Genomic DNA, 10,323 nt, shown 5'->3' with positions numbered 1-10,323 from the left:
ATCCCCTATTTTCACCTCTCCGTGCCTCAGTTTCCCTGGCTGTAAAATGGGGATATGATATTGCCTCCTTTGTAGAGCTAGGTAGTATTGTAACAAAGTCAAAGGGACTCACCACAGGCATAGGGATCTCTCAGTCTAGATCCTCTTGCAGCTAAACCCAGGGTTGTGAGCTCAATCCTTGAGGGGGGCACTTAGGGATCTGGGGCAAAAATCATTTCTTGGTCCTGCTAGTGAAGGCAGGGGGCTGGACTCCATGACCTTTCAAGGTCCCTTCCAGTTCTAAGAGATAGGTATATCTCCTATTATTATTATAATTGGGGCCTTACCTGTTTTTTTCATCCCTCTAAAATACAGCAGTAGCTAGGTCAAGAATCAAGCTGTTCTCCTCTACCTCAAACCCAGTGTACTTTCGTTGCCCTTGCTCCAATCTCAGAAGTCCAGCATTGCTGCAAAACAGCATTAACTGCATTGGGGTCTGTAATGAGATGCCAGACGTGTCTTGCAACATACCACTTACTTCTCTAAAGGATAAGTGACATCATTTCTGGGAACTCTGAAAAGCCAAAGCCTATTTGGCTCTGACAAGAGCAATCAGATTTATATAATTTTCTGACAGATATTTAAGCTTAAAGTCATATAAACTAGAAATCTACTGTCAACTAAAGTTAGCATGTTAGAAGCCTAGGGTTTTATAAGGCTAGTTGCTCAGACTTCTTTTTCAGTGAGAAGCTGCTTTCTATTTCTCTCTTTTCTGATGCCCTCAGGAATCATGCTGCCCTCAGACAAGACCCCCTACCTATATAAATGTGATCCACATTAAGGCTAATACAAAGGGAAGCATTTTAATGAGGGACACATTTGAATTACACTGTGGCATGTCTGAAGGGCTTCTGAGTGTGGTTGGGAAAGGCAGCAGTCAATTTTTCTTCTTGATTACAATCAGAACAATAAGCCTGCTCCCACGCTGACTAACAAAGAGAAATATTAAGTGACTGCAAAGCCGAAGCTGGGTCTTCATTTTCGAGGCAGTAAATTGTCATTAAGTCTTCCAAAACAGTAAAGCATGTTTCTTTATTAGACTCTTCTGCTGCCTTCTAGGAAGAATTTTCCAGCTTCTTAGAGATCAGAATGAGACGTCAAAGCTCATGCTTTTCTAGTATTCATACATTTTAAGGATAGACATGACCGTTCTGCCAGCTACTCTGACCTCGTTCGGTTGTGGGCCACTGTACCAACTCGTCACGCTAATGCTCCATCAGCAGGGCTCAGGTCCTAATCCACCTGGTGTACCCTGACTATAAACTACCAGTGCTTTTAATTAAAGTTCTGAGAACAGGGTGAATCTTTCCCAGCAAACAACTTACTCAAGGAATTTAGGGCAAGATTTTCAGAAGTGACAAGTTATTTTAGAGCTCGTAGATGTCTTAAACTGGGCCCACATAAATGAAATAACTCATAATACGCAGTCACTTTTGAAAACCTGGGCTTACTCTTTTATTTTCTGCTCATGAGCTGTTCATTGGGAGACTGCAGCTTCCTAAAATGGAGTTCCTGTTTTAATTATTTATTTTGTTGTGATTGAACAAACCAAACCAAAACATGGATGTTCCCAGTTCTCTGTGAACATTTGATGTTCAAAGTTCAAGCCATGTTAGTTAGAGGTGATTGGCCACCCAAATCACATGGGATTGTTTCAGTTCTCCAATGGAGTGAGTGTACCTTATAGTGACGACAAAGGCTTAAAGTAGTCTCTGCAATTTTGAAACTTTGACAGCTTAGAGTGGTAACACGTAAAAGGATTAGGAATTTTAGAATTTTTAAAACCCTTTTCCTTTCTGAACCATGCAGACTCAAGACATAATTCTTTAGTATGTCTTGTCTGAGTGCAGAGTTTAAATTTAATTTTCCCTCTTCACATTCGTGCAAAGTAATTGCATCTGCATATTCTGAAAGGGTCTGTAAAGGGGTCTAACCCTAGGAGATGGTTGTAAGAGCCTGTTTAAAGAAAACAGGGGCTGTTTTTCTGCAACAATTATCTACCTTAGATTAAAATGAAATATGTTGTGTATCAAATTAAGTGGCCCCTTAAGACTGAATTTCTTTTTCAGTACTGTATTTTAGCAGAGGCAAGGATGTGGAATTCATTAAAGAAGAAAGTGAGGAGAGTACCACAAAAAGAGGAAAGGCACCTCATGATAGCTGGGAAAAATTTTTTGGGATTAATAGTTTCTTTAGCAAAAAAATGCAGTTTTGGTTGACCTGGAAGTATTCATAAATTGGACACACGTTTGCTGAGCAGTTTTGGCTAAAAATATTTTGTTTCAGGACCTAGATGCCATTCACAAAATTGCCAGTGGAGGAGGTACCCTCCTTACAACTGTCAGCCTGGAAACTGGGGTACTTACAGGGGCGGCTCCAGGCACCAGCACACCAAACGTGTGCCTGGGGCGGCAAGCCACGGGGGACGCTCTGCCAGTCCCTGCGAGGGTGGCAGGCAGGTTGCCTTCAGCAGCATGCCTGCAGAGGGTCCGCTGGTCCCGAAGTTTCCGCAGACCTCCCGCAGGTGTGCCGCTGAATCCGCGAGACAGGGGACCTCCCGCTGGCAAGCTGCTGAATGCAGCCTGCCTGCCATGCTTGGAGTGGCAAAATACCTAGATCCACCCCTGGGTACTTACCTGGGATGTGGGGGACACAGAATTAATTCCCCCCACAGCCTGGTATGGAGAAGGAATTTGAACTTGGGATTCCTTCTGTATATGCAAATGCCCTAATCACTGGGCTATGGACTATCCAGCATCAGGGTTCTCTCAGTCTCTCCTGTTGAAGTTGTTCCACTTTTTATAAATCATTAAATAGTCATTGTAGCCTGGTGGTTCAGGTTCAAGACCCTGCTCCAGAGTCATTCTCACTCATTTTCCCTATCCCAGTGACTATAAATTGTCCATCATAGTGGCAATTCCAAGTCATTCATTTCAGTGTTTCAAGTCCTATTCTAAAGGACTTTTTGTTGTGAAAGTTCCTTCCATTTTATTTTTTCAAATATTTAAAATGTAAAAAAGACAAACTCCAAATCCTCAAATTGAAAACGAATGTTTCATCTCAGGTCAAATAAAATATTTTGTACGAACTGAACCTTTTTAGTTTTGTTTTACTTTTTGGGTTGCAAAAAAAAAAAAAAAAGGAAAAGTTCTTATTTGAGTCGCCCAAAATGATTCACATGTAACATACCTGACATGAGTGAAGCAACCGTTTTATGCCTTGAGTTCCTGAATGGAATCTCAAAGAAATCACCTAAGCTCAGTGCTTCTGCTTTTCACTTTGCAATCAAGACTTGATTGGCTTTATTTAATGTCTGAAGTTTCAGCAGGAAATTGCTTTATACAGCGAGGGAAGGGGAATGCAGGCATTCCCTCTCTGCACCAAGATTATATGAAAATGGTGCTTCTGTAATCATAGAATCATAGAATATAAGGGTTGGAAGGGACCTCAGGAGGTCATCTAGTCCAACACCCTGCTCAAAGGAGGACTAATCCTCAATGTCATTGAGCCATTTCCTTACCAGGGCTTCACCATTCAGCCCAATAGAAATATCATTGTATTACAAGGACAGCACCATTTTCTTTACAAACAGGCTACTTTTCAGAGGGAGGGAGGTTCGTCTACTTCCCCTGATGCATCAGAGAGGTAGCACTGGAAGTGGGCCACTGGACAGGTGGGGCTGGTGGTACTGAGAATTTGCTCTCTCTCAGGTGCTTGGCTGGCGATTCTTGCTCACATGCTATGGGTCTGGTTGCCATTTTTGTGGTTGGGAGGGAATTTTCCCACAAGTCAGATTGGCAGGTACTGTTTTTTTGTTTGCTTGTCTTGGTTTTCATGTGTTTTGAGGGGTTTTTTTGGCCTTCCTCTGCAGTATGACTCATGGATCACTTTCCAGGATTCTCTGGGTAGATCTCACTCAATCAGTTCCCTGCTATTGTAGGGGCCTCAAGCATTGGTTCCCTATCCAGTTCTCTGCCTGTGGCACACAGAGTTTAGTATCCTGGGAGCTGTAATACTTTGGTTTCATTTGGGCTGTTGGGGAAGTATGGGGGTGCTGGCTGGGGGTTAGTGGCCTGTGCTATATCCAGATCAGACTGGATAATCTGGGGGCCCCTTCTGGCCCTAAACCCTGACTCTATGACATGCTTACGTATTCCAACGAGGTTTTATCACTCATGTGGTCCAGGGGCTAGGGAATTAGACTAGGATTCTGGAGACCTGATTTCTACTCTTGGCTTGGCCGCCAGTTCACTGAGTGATCTTGAGCAAGTTCCTTCCCTCTATGCCTCTGGTTCCCTTCCCAACCTTTGGCTGTCATTTCTTTTGAAAACTAAGGCTCTTTGGAACAGGAACTGTGTCTTATTATGTGTTTGTACAGCACCTAATGCATTGCCACCCCACAGTGCACTCATCCTTGAGACAACTGTTGTGGGCCCACTCGCCCAATCTACCTTACTCTGTGACATTGGTGTTATGTGAAGAACGGTCTGCAGCTGATATCAGAAACCCATCTATTGTAAATGATCTGGCCATGTTTGTACCTGGCTTTGGTTTGCCATGCAGGACATGGACCCTTCTGAACCAATTTAGAGTAAGCCAGGCTCAATGTGCAACCAGCCTTTGCAACTGGGGCCCATGAGAAGATCCTCAGCTGTGGCCAAAGACAGATAATGTCACTGTAGCCAGTGCCTCCTGCTGGCCATTCTGGAAGTAGCTCAAGTCCTTCCACAGGACACCCTCCTCCAGTGGTGTCTTGCTCACCGTTACTTCTGCTTTACTGTCTCCACCACCCTGTGACGTGCATTGCTCTGCGGCATCCTCTTTTGGACAAAGTCCTCCAGCTGTGCCCTGTTCCATTGTCTCCCCCTGTTTTGGGGGAACAGGCAGGCTGTAGTCCAGCCACTTACCTCAGTGGCCAGCTGCAGTCACCAGTCTAGTCCCTTGTTCCCGGGGCAACCTGCAGTCTGTGTTGGCTATTTCACTCAGGGCAAGTGGGGGCAGCCCTAGCACCTTATCTTCCCTTCCTCCAGGGCCTCAGTCTGACAGCAGTTGGCCAGAAGCTCCTTCTGCTCTGCTACCGTGCCCAGCACTGCTCTAGCCATGGTGCTCCTAGGCAGCCAGTCCTTCTCCCTAGCCTACCACAGTCCTAGACTGAACGCTGGGGGGACCTAGTCACACAGAGTGGTGGGGTTCCTAGGGATTGGCTTGTTTTGGCCTGGTTTTGAAATGGGATTAGCTTGATTTTTGGCTTATTGTGAAAGTCTGGAGGCTTATTTACCATGTGAAAGTTGGCAACTGTGTATCCAATTCACACAAAAATAATGCATTTCACTAAAAGAGTTATATTAAATTTTAACAGGATAGACTCTACTGTGAATCAGTCAAAGTTGGGAGCCTTCATTCCTATTCTGCACAGGAACTAAAAAGCCAGTGATTTGAACAGATGTGATCTTGACAGGATTCCACTCTTTCTAGAATCTCACGTCACGCTCTCATAAGCCAGCTGGGAGAAGAGAGGAGCAGACTTCATGATATTCCTCTTGCGTTCTTGTATTTAGCAAGTGGGACATGCAGTCCTTGTGACACATTTCTATTTTTTTCTTTATAGCATACTGTTTATAACATAAAAAAAAAAGCCTTAAAGGTATAAAGCATTAAATAGCTTCCACCCAGAGGATCAATGAGCAATCTGTCTCCTCAGTCAGCCCAACAGATAAACAGAACAAAGTGTAATCCCACTGAGAAGAAATATGGAAATACTTCATTTAGAGGTGACATAACTAACTACAACACTCGTCTCTCAAGGCACTGATTAATTTAGAGGCGCTTTCAAACTATATTTCAGGATTTTAATTAAGAGGAGAACAGTTGAATGAGTGTCCACGTGGTTACATATATTTCAGGAGAACCTAGTGGTTCCAACCAAAACTGGGGGCACTATTCTTCTTCTCAGCAGGTGCAGAGCTTGCTAAGCCAAGCGTGGCAGCCCTACCAGTGAAGCGCAGACCCCTTCAGACCACCATTCAGTCAGGTCTGAGAACAGTCTTCAGTGATGTGTGACTGTAGTGGGGCGATTGCCCCACACCAGGAAAAGGAAGGGTTAAAGCAGGCCAAAGGGAGGCTGCGCAGAAACCTCCAATTAGAGGAGGGCTCACTAAGTGAGTCAGTTGGGAGGCTGCTTGTTGCAGCAGCGCATCAGGGCCAGCAGGGGCCATATATAAAGGGCTGCTCAACTGAGCAGGGTGGAGTCTCTCCCTGGCCTGCTAGGGAGAAGGACTGACTGCCTAGGAGCACCATGGCTAGAGCAGTGCTGGCGAGGGGAGCAGAGCAGAAGTGGGGTGTGTGTGTGTGTGTTTTCAAAGGAGCCTAAATGTCTCCACTGTAATATTAAAACCCTGAGAGCCCAAGGTAGCCAACCTGGGCCAGCTGTGGCCGTGCCATGGATCTTTTATTGCTGGCTAGCTGTACCTGTCACCATGCCATTCTTCTGCTCTTCCAGGACTTGGAGCTGAGTCTGACAGCTTTTTTTTTTTTTTTCAGCTTCTACCTGCAGCATTTGTCTTTGGTGAGCAGCTTTTTTCATCTCAGCAATTTCTTGTTTCTCCCTTAATCGAAGTTCTATCATTTCTTTTTCATGCTCCCACTGCTGTCTGTCTGCCAGCGTGTGCATTCTAAAGCTTCTGCTGAAATTGCACCTGGGACAGGTGAAGGTGGATCCCCTGCTTTCTGATCACTTGTCATTAGCAGGTTTCTTTAGTTCTGGAACTGGGTCTTACTTCTTCAAGGATAACCCACTTTGTAAGCATAGTTCTTCAAGAGGTTTTCTGTCAAGATCCTCATATGGTCATGGCTCACTCACTGTAAATAATCTTTAACCCTTTTACACTCTTAATATCAAAATTAAATGTTGAATAACATGGGGTTCTGATCCAAAACTTAATTGACCTGGTTATGTAGATCCTGCCGACTACACCAAATATCACCGTATCTCAGTGGGTCACAGCTGAGAATACCAGACTCAGGACGAACCACTGAGAAATAAGACAGATCCACTCCAGAACTGGAAGTTATTCTATCATTAGCCAGGAACGAAAGTAAAGTTCTGTCTCACCACCGTAGCTAATAAGAAGTCAAAGATGCAGTCTCCTTAGGCATTCCAGCTCTTGTCTCACCACCCAGACACTGAACTCTATGATAAGTGGTTACTGAAAACCAATTTCATCACATATAGGGGTGCTTCAAATCTCGAGAGATCAATCACACATCCAGGTCAATATATAACTCAGATCTTACCCAATAATCATGCTGCTGCCAACCCTTTAGTAACTAAAATCTGAAAGCTTATTAAGACAAGAAGAGAGTTGAAATGGTTAATAGATCCATACAATATGTATAAAATATGTGCCATTATCGTATGATGTAATACATACAATCGTGACAATAGTCTTATAACATCATTGCTACAAATCTGATATAAACTGCTGGCTTGTAAAGTCTAAGGTAACTTCCAAAAGATTGGAAGGCCCTCTGGCCATAGTCCAATATACTCCCTTTTAGTGGTAAATCCACAGTCCAGAGAATCAGAGCAGGAAAGAAGCAAAATTGAGTGATTTCAGGGGTCGTTTATACCCTTTGCCATGTGCCTGGAAATGCTATAGTTCAAAACACAGCACACAGCCTCTGTTTGTGGAAAGTTACTGGCACAGGATGGAGTCCAGGGTTACATAGGAATATCAAATATCCTTACATGGCTTGCTGACTCACAGGGGGCAGCCATTGGCTCTGTGGAGGCTGAGGCATGAGCAAGAAGAGATATCTGAGTGGAATGAGTTCCTTTTATGGCCCATTGTGAGAGTGAAGTGCCCTTAATGGCCAATCAAGCTTGAAAAGTCCATTCACAATGTGCTGGCTAGCTGAATGTAAACTTGTTACACCAGGAACAAACACAGTGGTGATACATGTATATAGCCAATATTCATAACTTCAGATACAAGAATGATACATGCATATAACCAGGATAATCATACTTACCAAAGCATAACTTTCCATTGCCACCTTACATGACATGCTTTGTAAAAGATTTGTTGCAATTGTCTAACAGTGGCAATATCACTGATCAAAATGGGCATATTTCAATCATACAGCAGCACAATTCCCTAAAGCTTTGGAAGATCTAGGATTCAGTGATACCTGTGCATTTCCGTTGGCTTCAGGGGGGTTGCACAGATATGCATGCAGTGTTGCTAACTCTTACAATGTTATCACAAGTCTTCTGATATTTTTGTTTTTTGTTTTTTTTTGGAACTGTGAGGGAAAATACGGTGGGCTTACAACTTTGGCCAGGTTTTTAGGCCTAAACTTTGGATAAGCTTGATTCTAGGCTGTGTTGAACTTTGGTTCAGCTTATCTCTGTGTATAAGGGGAAGAGAGGAACGGAATAGAATAATGAAAGAATAAAGAAAAGTTGCTTCTGTGTGTCAAGAGGTAAAAGGAGTCACAGTGAAAAGTTCCCAAAACAGAATAATGGCTTTATCTGTACAAAGGGCATGCGGGGGGCAGAAAGATGTGGTCAGGACCCCAAAAAAGGTAACTGGAATTGGATAAAGGGGAACCAGGAAATCTGTTAAGTTACAACAGCTGAGCTTGCTGTTGGGACTACAGAAAAGGTATTAGAACAGTCAAACCACAGACTTGGCTAGGGATAACAATAACAGGAAAAACCGTATATGGAAAAGTAATTGATCAGCTTGCTTGTTTTTGATATTATATCCCAATAAGGCAATTAACATGTGTAACTAGTGTGCTATGTTTTGCAGTTTTAACCTTTATAAGCTTGGTAAGATTTGTAGAAAGCAGAGCAGCTTACCTCTTGCATGGGGCCACGCTGTCTCTCCCTGCATATATACTTGTATAAAATAAAGGCGCCTCAGACTGTCTGATCTAAAATCAACCATGTGGTCAATTTTCCACAACAGAACCCTCCAGTTCCTGGAATCACGTAATTATAAGTAAATTTCTAGCCCTCTTGGGGACAAAAAAAGCTGAAATGTAAACTAAGTGCACTCAAAACAGGGGCGGCTCCAGGCACCAGTGCAGCAAACGCGTGCCTGGGGTGGCAAGCCACGGGGGGCGGCATGATGGTCCGTGTGAGGGTGGCAGTCAGGCAGCCTTCGGCAGCATTTCTGCGGAAGGTCCACTAGTCCCGCGGCTTCGGTGGTAATTCGGCAGCGGGTACGGGACCGGCAGATCACCTGCAGAACTACCGCTGAATCAATACATTGAGCCACCCTTGACTCAAAAGGTTCAAAAACTAGAAGGCAATTAAAAAAAGCTGTATAATTTTGGGGGCTTGACTCATGATTTTTCAGGGCTTGAGGTTGGCAATGCTGGAATGATTGGAATTTAGGGAAGAATCAACAAGATGTTGCACAAGAAGAATGAAATCCAGTTCACTCCCTCTTAGCCGCTTTGCCTCCGTAAAGCTAACAGGAGTCCAAAGCTGAAAAAATAAACCCTTATTTTAAGCACTAAAGTGAGTGGATAGGCCTCGGAATACACAAATGCATGTGGTCTGTTGAGTAAGAAGGTGCCATTTTTACATCACAACTTTTCAAAACAGAATCACATTTAAGGTTTATTAGCAAAGGCCCATATAGAGAAAACTGCCATGGTTTTCAGTTTATTTACAGTCCCTCAGAAAGATCAAAACTGAGTCAGTTCTGTTGGCAATTGAATCTGTTGTTCAAGGGAATTGGCATATTAGCTATCTGAGGTTTTTGATTATTGATATGGGATTGAGTGCTGCATAAAGGAGATATGTGTGCCTGTGTAGATAAAAGGTGGTCAAAATGATATTTTCTGGGGAAAAAACTGGAAAGAAACTTTTCTAGAATTTGATCAAAAAGTGAAATCCCATATTTCCCTTCTAAAACTCAAACATTTCAAGTTTTTGGTAAAAATTGTCATTTTTTTGGTATTCCCAAATGAAAAATAATTGTTGAAAAACTGAAATTTTTCAAATGAAATAGCTATCTTCAGTGAAAAAAAAGCCATTTCTCTTTAACAAACAAAACAAAAGTTTGGACAATGTTTTTAACCAGTCGCAGTAGATAGTTAATATAAGGAATGCCATCTACTGGTTGATAAGAATATGTAGACTTGTTCATAAATTAGAAGGTTCAAATAAAGTTTTTGTATATGCAAAACATTCTTGATTCCAAATTTTAATGACTATGCCACCCCTATAGTTATACATCACTAACTTGATATAACGCCATCCGATAT

This window comes from Chelonoidis abingdonii, chromosome 5, assembly GCF_003597395.2.
Source record: "Chelonoidis abingdonii isolate Lonesome George chromosome 5, CheloAbing_2.0, whole genome shotgun sequence".
NCBI classification, from domain to species: domain Eukaryota; kingdom Metazoa; phylum Chordata; order Testudines; family Testudinidae; genus Chelonoidis; species Chelonoidis abingdonii.
The sequence above is the reverse complement of the archived record's forward strand: the minus strand, read 5'-3'. Positions refer to the sequence as shown.